The sequence below is a fragment of the Limulus polyphemus genome, unplaced genomic scaffold, assembly GCF_000517525.1.
Source record: "Limulus polyphemus unplaced genomic scaffold, Limulus_polyphemus-2.1.2 Scaffold117, whole genome shotgun sequence".
Lineage (NCBI taxonomy): Eukaryota > Metazoa > Arthropoda > Merostomata > Xiphosura > Limulidae > Limulus > Limulus polyphemus.
In genome coordinates, this window is record NW_013665727.1 from 915,530 (window position 1) to 926,684 (window position 11,155).

Consider the following 11,155-nt stretch of genomic DNA (forward strand, 5'->3'; position numbering starts at 1 on the left):
GGGATTGATCGTCACATTATAAAACCCCCACGGCTGAAAGGGCGAGCATGTTTGGTGTAATAGGGATTCGAATCCACGACCCACAGATTGCGAGTTGAGCGCGCTAACCACCAGACAATGCCGGGCCTGATCGAAAGGAAAAAAAATATAAAAAATTAAATGACTGTTAAAGATAAGGAGTACTACAAATGTGTTACTGAATATAAAAAAGTTAAAGTAAATAAAATACATTAAGGTATCAAATGAAAATACAAACTTTAAATTTAAAGTTTAATTGACAGAAACAGCGTTAAAGTTCAAAGGTCACTAAAGCCAGAATGTAGGTCAACACCATAATGATTAACAGGATTAAGAGTGTTAATCCAGCAAGCTTTCTTCATCTGCCTACTTTTTCTTTAGATTGGAATCCAGTTTCATTACCTAATATAAGAATGTTATTGAGAGGATTTAGCCGGATTGATTAAAGTTTTGAGCAACAGAAAGATCTTTTTTGATTGTTGTAGACAATTCATGACTGTTACAATGTTCTTTAAGTGTCGTTTTGGTTTTCCATCACACTGAAAGTTGCATGCTTTTAAACTTAATGAGATAAATAGCACAAATGATCCCTTTCTTAGTATTATAGTTGTTTAAGTTTTGTTTATTAGAGGACGTGGCGGTAGTTTTCATAAACATGCAATATGTTCCAGCGAAGCAGCTATTCTGTGTGTTTGTTTGGTTTGAATTTCGCGCAAAGCTACACAAGGGCTGTCTGCGCTAGCCGTCCCTAATTTAACAATGAAAGACTAGACTAGTCATTACCACTCACTGCCAACTCTTGGGCTACTCTTTTACCAACGAATAGTAGGATTGACCGTCACATTATAATACCCCCACGGCTGAAAGGGCGAGCATGTTTGGTGGGACGGGGATTCGAACCCGCGACCCTCAGATTGCGAGTCAAGTGCCCTAACCACCTGGCCATGCCGGGCCTTCCCGAGTAGTCAAACGCTCGTCGAGCGAGGGAGGAAAGGGCCGAGCTCTGTGAGAGTTGGGTTTGGATTATCAGACGTACCAGTTTTTAGTCTTTTTTTTTTCTTTTGTCCTGATCAAAAACAGTAAAAGTATTCAACTGTCTTAGTTTGTCCGTACTTCAATGTGAGTTTGATATGTACGGTTTGTTATTATACATAGTTCTTTCATATTTTAGTTGGAAAATCACCTGACAAAGACAAATCACACATACAGTGTTCCTTCCCTCTCTGCTACGTTTTCTTAACTTACCTGTCATTGGGCAACCGCACAAACTGAGATTTGAAGACTTTCCCAGCCGTGAAAAAGAAAACAAAGAAAGAAACCTTTTCTTTTTCAGTAGGTTCAAAATAACCTAGACGTGTTTTTTTTTTATTTATATTTTTAACTATATAAGCTTTCAACAAGATTTATTTGTCTATGTTTTTAAAACGCTATGCTATAAACATCAGAATATGCAGCAAATGTAAAAAGTGTGTTATTGTAATGTAAACTGTTTTATGGCTGTTACAATGAAACTCCTTATGGAAATCTGGTAACCTTGGGGGAAGGAAGATTGAACTTAGAATGGTCTATAATATATTTGATATTCTTGTTTTTCCGGAAGGAAACAACAGGAATTTTGAAGAAAATTTCTTACAACGGTCATTATATTGAATTATGTGAAAATATTTTGTTACTTTTGGAATTTGTAACATGCTCTTAGTTTCTGAGGGTGCATGACTACAACAGTCATTATATTGAATTATGTGAAAATTTTTGTTACTTTTGGAATATGTAACATGCTCTTAGTTTCTGAGGGTACATGATTACAACGGTCATTATATTGAATTATGTGAAAATTTTTTATCTTTTTGGAATATGTAACATGCTCTTAGTTTCTGAGGGTTCATGATTACAACGGTCATTATATTGAATTATGTGAAAATTTTTGTTACTTTTGGAATATGTAACATACTCTTAGTTTCTGAGGGTGCATGATTACAACGGTCATTATATTGAATTATGTGAAAAATTTGATTGCTTTTGGAATATGTGACATGCTCCTAGTCTCTGAGGGTGCATGATTACAACGGTCATTATATTGAATTTTGTGAACAATTTGGTTGCTTTTGGAATATGTGACATGCTCTTAGTTTCTGAGGGTGCATGATTACAACGGTCATTATATTGAATTATGTGAAAATTTTTGTTACTTTTGGAATATGTAACATGCTCTTAGTTTCTGAGGGTGCATGATTACAACGGTCATTATATTGAATTATGTGAATATTTTTTATCCTTTTGGAATATGTAACATGCTCTTAATTTCTGAGGGTTCATGATTACAACCGGAATTATATTAACTATTTTAATTTCTCTAATGTTTGAAGTCGGTTTCTCTGCACTGTTTTTTCAATTTTTCTACTAATTTCATAGTCTTTATCTTCCTTTTGGTAGCTTAACGGTAAGTTTTCCGGCTTTCATTACTAGAATTCCGGGTTTTATTGCCCTTGACGGACAGAACAGAGATAGCCAATTGTATAGCTAAAAACAACACCCTCGTTGTAGCATGGTTTGTTTTAGTACTTCTATTTTGTTTCACGTTGTATTATAAATGTTCTCGGCTGTGCTTCTTTTTACATAGGACTTGACTGTATGTGGTATTTCGTTTAGTCTTAACGTTGTTTACAACACAAATCTGACCAGGTGAGCTTTGGCATTGAGCAAAAGGGCTCATTGGTAAAGTGTACGGGCTGATATTATTCTTAGCGGAAACCCATATAGGGCTAGAAAGAGAGAGGCTTGATAAAAAGTATTATCAGCCTTATGTGATGTCATATCACGAAAACTACCAAAGAATACGTATTTATAGGAACCCAGTTTGTTTTTAAGACTAATATATTAATTTGAGCCTGTTTAACTAGTGAGACTGAAATATTGGTAGGTGACTAACTTACTTATAAATCTACTAATTTATTTGTTAAAACTTGTTTTACTGGTAAAACTGGAGTATTGGTATGAGCCCAGTTTAGAGTAAATCCTAATTCACTTGCAAGACTGGAGTATTGATCAAGTCCTGTTTAACATTATACTATAAACAAACAACCAAACTTCACTGTGAGACTAATCTCTTAATAAAACCTGCTTTGAGGGAGCTACGTATTTATAACAACCTACTCTACGGATAAAAGTGGCTCATTAATAAAAAACATAACTTATATTTCTTATCCGTTATATTTCTAATATTTTTTTAGAATCATATAATTTAGACTATCCTTTATTAGTAACACTGTTTTTTTGATGAGAACCTTTCCTACTGATGGCCAAATTATTGTTCATCAAAACTTGATTTATTGGAACTTTCCTTAACATGCCTCTCGCATGTGCTATGGCGTTTAACGTTTAAAATATTTTTATTTCAATAACTAGATGGTGCCTCTTGCATCTAAAAAATTAAAAAATATATATTTATCTATAATAGGTTACAAAAATATTTTTTCATAATTATTATTTATATTTTGCATATAATGCGAGTTTTTCTTTAAAAGAAATAAACTACGTTTATAAGCATGATAAAAAAAAATAGTTTTATCAATAAGTTTTGATTACGTTTATAAACATCGTTTGTTTCTGTTTTAGAATATTTTTTTTACGTTTGACATCAGTTTGAAATATACAAATGCACTTAGTGTTATATGTACAAGAAATTTGAGTTTTTATGATAGTTATCTAGTAGCTGATGTTACTTCGTTATGAAATTTCACATTCCCAGACAAACTTAATAGTGTTTTGTGAGTCAAAGGACATATCATAATATCGTCAGTTTCTAAGAGTCATACTGTGAAACATACTTACCTGTTCGTATTACATAGATGAAATTGTGTATAGTATTCAACTTTCAAATAGGTGCCTGCATATACATGTGTAATCGATAAAATTAAACTATTACTAATATTTTAGTTATATGTTCTTAGAACAAGATTTTATGTAAATTATATTAATGCATTGTTGTAATTTTTACTATTTAAAACACTTGGGACCCGGCATTACCATGTGGTTAGGGAGTTCGACTCGCAATCTGCGGGTCGCGGGCTCGAATCCCCTTTCCGCCGTGGGGACGTAATAATGTGACGATCAATCTCACTATTCGTTGGTAAAAGAGTAGCCCAAGAGTTGACGGTGGTGATGACTAGCTGCCTTCCCTCTAGTCTTACACTGCTAAATTAGGGACGGCTAGAGCAGATAGCTCTCGAGTAGCTTTGCGCGAAATCCTTAATGCTGGCTTTAACGTTCAAATAATTCTTTGTAATCCCTAGCATATAAATTAATTCACACCCACGTAATTAACACGTGACTTCGGAAACTTTTAGAGTTCCATTTTAATCTCCGAGAAAGTTCAAATTACACAGCTTTTTTGTTTGAGATAGAATATTTTTACTGATACTAGTTCTGTATGGGAATAAATATTTAATTCGGTATAAATTATTGTTAAGAATTTATACCGAATTAAATATTTAACGTATACCGAATTAAATATTTAATTCGGTATAAATTCTTAACAATAATTTAGCATTTTATTACAGGCTTATTCTAATTTGTTAACTTTATAGTTTATTCATTACTCTATCTTGTTTAAACTGTACAGTTACAAACATGCGAGAAACTTATTATGACTGAGCGTAAAGACTACTAAAAAACTTCTGTTTAAAGATATTAAAAACTGTAATAACGTGCAATTGCTAACATTGTAAATAATATATTATTGTGTTTAACGCTAATTCTGTCTGGAGTTTTTCAGGTAGTAAATATAAAATAACTAAACATTTGAGCAAAATTAGTCCTGTGTAAATAATTTGTCTTTTCCTTAATCGAGAAAATAGTTATTATTCATTTTAAAATATCCTATTTAGATGAACCTTTAAAAAGTGGGAATATAAAATCATACGGCCCGACATGGCCAGGTGGTTAAGGCACTCGACTCGCAATATGCGGGTCTCGGGTTCGAATCCCCGTCACACCAAACATGCTCGCCCTTTCAGCCTTTGGGGCGTTATAACGTGATAGTCAATCCCACTATTCGTTGGTAAAAGAGTAGCTCAAGAGTTAGCGGTGGGTGGTGATGACTAGCTGCCTTTCCTCTAGTCTTACAGTGCTAAATTAGGGACAGCTAGCGCAGATAGCTCTCGTGTAGCTTTGCGCGAAATTCAAAAAACAAACAATAAAATCATATGAGCAAACCTTCGCCATATGCATTTTTTCAGTTTATTTATTTATTCAGTTTACCTTATTCAACAGCACTCGTGAAAATAATATATTGGTTTCAAAACGTTTTCTCTCCACATTGATCGTGATTTGTAAAAATTTGCATCTTTAATGTAAAAAAGAATAGCACAGTATCAAATAATTCTTTTTGAAAGAGAATCTTGTTTTTTCTTTTTTGTTGTTGTTGTTGTTTCTGTTTTGCAAAATACAATTGTTTAATCATTTTTTCAACCTCTTTTACAAACTTTAAGTCACGACAGTTTTGGTAAATATATTGCATCTTAGGCTTATTAACATATTATATTTCGTAATCCATTTTCTATCCATGCTGTAGAAAGTGATATCTCTTTGTTTATTAAATCTATAATTCCATCTACCAATGCAAGTAAAACAGGCCCATTATCATCGTGATTCGTGTAACAAATAGAAAAAAATGCAGTTAGTATTTGGACAAAGTGATAGACACACACACACACACACCTGAACGTCAAGATCTGGTTAAGCCAGTTATTATAACGGATATTTGTTTTAATTTATGATATAGCCATATTTAACTAAATAGTTATTGCCTTCTTTTTTATTCCAAAGGAACACATTTTATCAAAATTATATTCTTATAATAACGTTTCTTCCATTACATATTGTACGTCCGAGGATTTGAATTGTTTTTCTTTTTTTAAAGGGACAAAGAGATAAATATGTTAAATTTGCAAGTACATTTTTACGTAAGAATGGGAGAAAAAATCAACTCGTTTACACGTGGGGAATTCATCCAGACGTTTTCGGTAAAACTTCAACCAACATTTGCTTACTTTCTGTATTTTCTCAAAGCTTTAGTTGTTTCTTATTTTCTTTCCTAACAGTTGCAATGGGCAGAAGTAGGAGTACACCAGGCCTAGTCGAGTCACGGGGAAGGGTCTCTCTTGAAGAAATGCAGGTTGCCACACGTGATCCTTCCGCTTCGGCCGCATACCTCCTGGCGGATGAAGTTCAACAGAAGATCACCGAAGTACGTGTTCCAGCTTGTGGTGCTCATACAGTAAGTAGAGCAAATAGCAGAAAAAGCAGCAGTGGAGAAACAGATACCAAACCCCTTTCCGAACATGAATTCACGGGGCCAGCACCTCCAATTATCTACATTCCTCATTCTCCAGAAGTAGAATCTGCTTTTCCTTTTCCTGTTAATGTTCCCAAAGATGAAAGGCGGACTCCAGAAGGGTTATTTCAGCCTAAATTTCTTACTCTTCGTCCATCTTCTCCTTACTTTTCCCATTCTTCAGTTTCCAACATGTACGATGTGTCCCCTGTAACAGACTACTCAGCACTTAGCTTGAATAGCACAGACCAGGTGTTTTTGGTGGTCCTGTCTCCCACTTGAATCATCTTTCTGTACCTTCGTTAATTCCAATGGGCAGCGGCAGTGTAAGCCCTGTCAGTGTCTGCACCCCTCGTGAATACCAACAGGAGTCGTTGTTAGCAGAAATCAAACGCCTTCGAGAACGACTTATGACATTGGAGGATGAGAATGCTTCAATAAGTACGAAACTTAATCAACAGCAATGGGTTGTAGAAAATAGACTTGCTGAAATAGAGCTTCAAATCTGTGGTACGGGAGGAGGCGCTAATAGTAATACCAACAGTATCGTTGATGACAGCGAAAGAAATCGAGAATCTGTCATATAGATCGTGATAATGAAGATAATATATCGCCTAACATAAATATTATCAAATATTTACTAATGTATATTTATGTAATTCCATCTGAGGTCGTAAAAGTTAAATTCCACATATGATCTCAATTCTATTTGATATTTACTCCTTTATAAAAGTGAGCTTTATATGTCTTCAACTAAATTCCTACAGAAAATAAGTTAACAATACTATATGTTTTGTTTGTTTTTAGAAACTCCTCATATCCAACATATCTCTTCAAACTTCCATTCCTAAGTGTTGGTAGAATAAAATATACATTCATATTTTTATTTTTATTTGTGACCGTGCTTTCGCTTAGTTTTTGGTATTTTCAATTGCCCAATTGTGTCTTAACACCATTTATTTCTACCTGCTCTTAATCTCTTTGTGCATACTATAAAACAAAATTCAATTACATCAACACAAATATCTGTTTAGTGCATCAAATTATCATGTTACATGTGACAATGGTTCGAGTTTGTTATTTTTATGCACTATATTTTTGTTATTTTCACAAATCAATAGATGGCGAAGGATGTATAATATAATCAATTAAATCTTATATAAAATTCTATCATATTTATAATCCCCCCCCCCACAAAAAAAGTGAAATTTCCTTACATAGAGGAGCTTCATCGTAATAAAGTATAACAGGTAAACTCTTTAGGTAATTTATTTTTATCATCTTGTCCCTGTAATTTTGAAAAAACAACATCTAAAACAATATGTCTCAGAACATAAACACACGAACCTTTGGTTGCAAATGTTAATAGTCGCTCGTGCTTTTCGAATTTTCTTACGAATTATTTACATATTTTTTGTTTTAATGAAACTTTATTTCCAGGTACAACAGTAATGCCACAACAAATTTATTTCGGTTATAGCGACCCTTTTATAGAAAATAATTTAAAACAAGTTAGCATTTCAATCTTCACTAAATGTGAAAATAAATTATTCATTAAATATCTGTAATCGCAGTTCATCAAGTGTTTAAATAATAAATTGAATCTAAAAATGGTGTATATTAAGCTTAATATGTCGAAAAAAGACTTGAGGAACTGAGCATGAACACAAATTTAGGTTTAGCTATTAAAAAGTGATTCCGCAGTTGTACCACAATTCAATAAAATCTGATATATCATAGCATAATTGATATTATCTAGTAATTTTCCCACAAAGAATTAGTAGAAAATTATTACTTATCCTTCAACTAACAATAAAAAATATTGCTTACTTACTAACAAGCAAAATGGCTGGGCGTTGCCTTATGGTTAGCACGTCGGGCTCCATTCGAAAGGTCTAAGGTTCGAGACGCGACATACTGCTGAAAAGGTTCTACACTTTTAACTGTGGAGTCGTTATAACAGTGAAATTTGATTTGGCTATCCGATTAAGAGTATGTCGCATAGGTAATAGGTGTTTCTACCTAGTTCAAAATTAGGGATGGTTATAACCGAACTTTAAGAGTCACTGATTTGGTCGGTTAAGGACATAGGTTTATCTACCTAATAACATTCTTTTAAATTTTTCCTATCTCATTGCTGTTATTTTCTCTTTAGTTTACAAAATCTATTTTTATTTTTGTTGTTTTTGCTTTTGTAAGCTCTAATTCCTTCAACAATTAAACTAATCTAATAACAATATTAACGGATAATGGCATTTTTGCAATTTTAATGTATTTTTATGCCAAGATAAAAATTATAACAATATATATATATATATTAATGTTTGAGAATTAGAATATAAGATAGAAATGTCAAATAAAAGACTTCAATTAGGCCTGGAAAATGCATAAATAAAAATCCGAATGTTTTGTTATGTCATGAAGATAAACGATTAAATGGTAAAAAACTGGATTAGTTTAAACTTTTTGCTGTTAAACGACAATTGAATTGCACAAGAAAGCACTAAGTTGAATTTTTATTCATGTTATATCTATTTGTTTCCTACTACAGTATACGTCTATCTATGGGTGTGCATTATGTAATTGACATAAGATTGTTATTTTTGTCTAAACAAAATATATACATTTTTGCTATGTAGCAACGCTTATATTGTAATCAACTAACATCTCCATTTTATGTTAAAGGCATGAGGAGATTAACAGTTAACGCCCTTATGTTCTGCAATGCCTAGAACATTATGATGGAGCATCCTAAGTTATCTCCTACATACTGTAACTTCATCCTTCGTTCTATGACAGAGTATTATACTAAACTCCATCTGAAGATTGATCTTCAAAGAAACAAGAACTGTACAATGGGTTGTGATATATAACTAACTGGAAAGAGGGTGGATTTGTAAAGTTATGAGAATGTTGGCTAGTTTTACTGAAGAGCTGTTTACGTAATACATAGTAGTTGTTCCTAGTAGTTTTTTAAAAAAAGTTTTGTTTTGTTCTCATGGTTTAAGCTAATGTATAATAACACAAAAGCAATCTTTGGAAAAGTATATTTTTTTATTTCCGTAAAACATTTTTTTAAAACAACTAATTCCATGTTTAAATTAAATATATATATATGTGTGTGTGTTTGTTATTAAGCACAAAGCCATACAATGGGTAGTTTGTGCTCTGCTTACTGGGGGTATTAAAACCCGATATTTAGAGTTACTTACTGCTGAACCACAGGGGGCGTATATATAAATACATATATAACTAAATAAATACTAAAATAATGATTTATAAAATGCTGTTGATATTTGTCTCCTGGGTTATACAAGCGATCTAGTCGATTCTACAGAATGTATGTACTGGATTAAAATAACTCGTTTATAAAAACAGTTTATTCAAAATACTTTGCAAATAACAAAGAAATGTCAGTATTACTTTTAATGAGTCGTTAAGCATCATTGTGTTTAAGCAAGGTTAATAATAGCCAAAATCATTGATTGTCTTGTAAATTCTAAAATAAATAAAGATGCATATATTTAGTCTCAACTCAGTTCACTAATTATTTATTGAACTGCCGATAAAAAAAATGTACCTTTCCGTATTAGTATATTTTTTAAAATACAACTGAGTGTTTCGTTTATCGTGCTTTCCTTATATTACTGACTGAATACAAAAATTCACACTCGAGGAACATGACCAAAATTTCACTCATAGTTCTTCAATGGCAATGAAAAACTATGTTTAAGGTATTTTGAGTTAAAATATATAATACAAAGTTATACTATCTATCGTAGCATGTGTAATGGGTAACACCACACACTTTAAGTTGTGCTGCGGCTCGTAACGTAGAAACGTTGACAGCCTGCTCATCCATTCCTCCAAGTATAAGCTTAGAACCGAGGAGATGCGATGTTGTAAAGCAGTTGTATACACGTATTTAAACGATTTTATAATAATATTAATAGTCTAAAATATATTTTTTTTTCTCTTGGTCTCCAGTCGTTTTTATTTCTCTCTCATCACTTGGTGGCTGGGGTGATGCTTTATATGCTTTAATTTCAATATACACTGCCCTTCTACAATGTATTGTCGAGGTTTTGTACCTATAAACTTAGTCTGTAAAACATCGGTGTGTAAGATGTTCCTGACACACGACAGTGCTTCTACCAAAAGGAAATGTCCATGTTATGTGCCGTTCATATATTATCTAGTGTTACGTATTACAATTTCAAATAGCCTAAAACTGAGTTAAACTCTAATTTAGATTTAGAAGTTAAATAAATGCCAATATGTATCCAATTTATGATATTTGCCAACAAGATATACACAGTTTCTTTTTTAATGTATATATATACATATATTTTAATATACAAACAATAATACAATTTACAATAACAGTTATTACAAATAATGATCTATGTACAGAAGTTTTACAAACAATATTGAGTCTTCTTTCTAGTCTGGAACTTCCTTGATATCTTATCGAAGGTTCACGATGAGCGAATTAATTTCGGGTTGATGTAGCTACAATTCACTTAACAGGGAGCTAGCTAGCTCTGTATTTTTCTTTCTTCACCGGTCACAGGTCGAGTTTTTCCAACGATGACGTTAGGTAATGTTTTCGTAAAAATATTAATGTCCGATGTGAATCCACTTAAGTTAAATGGTTTGTAATATTCGAAATTTATAAACGTTCCTGGTCAAATATCTGAAGTTCCCGATTAATTAGCGTTATAACAATCACAGTTATAGCTTCCAACTATAGCAAACCAATGATATATACCGTCTTTTGGCGCGGCGCGTTAATTAATTTAT

At 32.6% G+C, this 11,155-nt stretch overlaps 1 pseudogene; it reads left to right on the forward strand.

Annotated features, from left to right (window-relative positions):
* LOC106472077 overlaps positions 1–6,983 on the forward strand; it is an 82,923-nt pseudogene extending 75,940 nt beyond the window's left edge.
* The last annotated feature ends 4,172 nt before the right edge of the window (positions 6,984–11,155 follow it).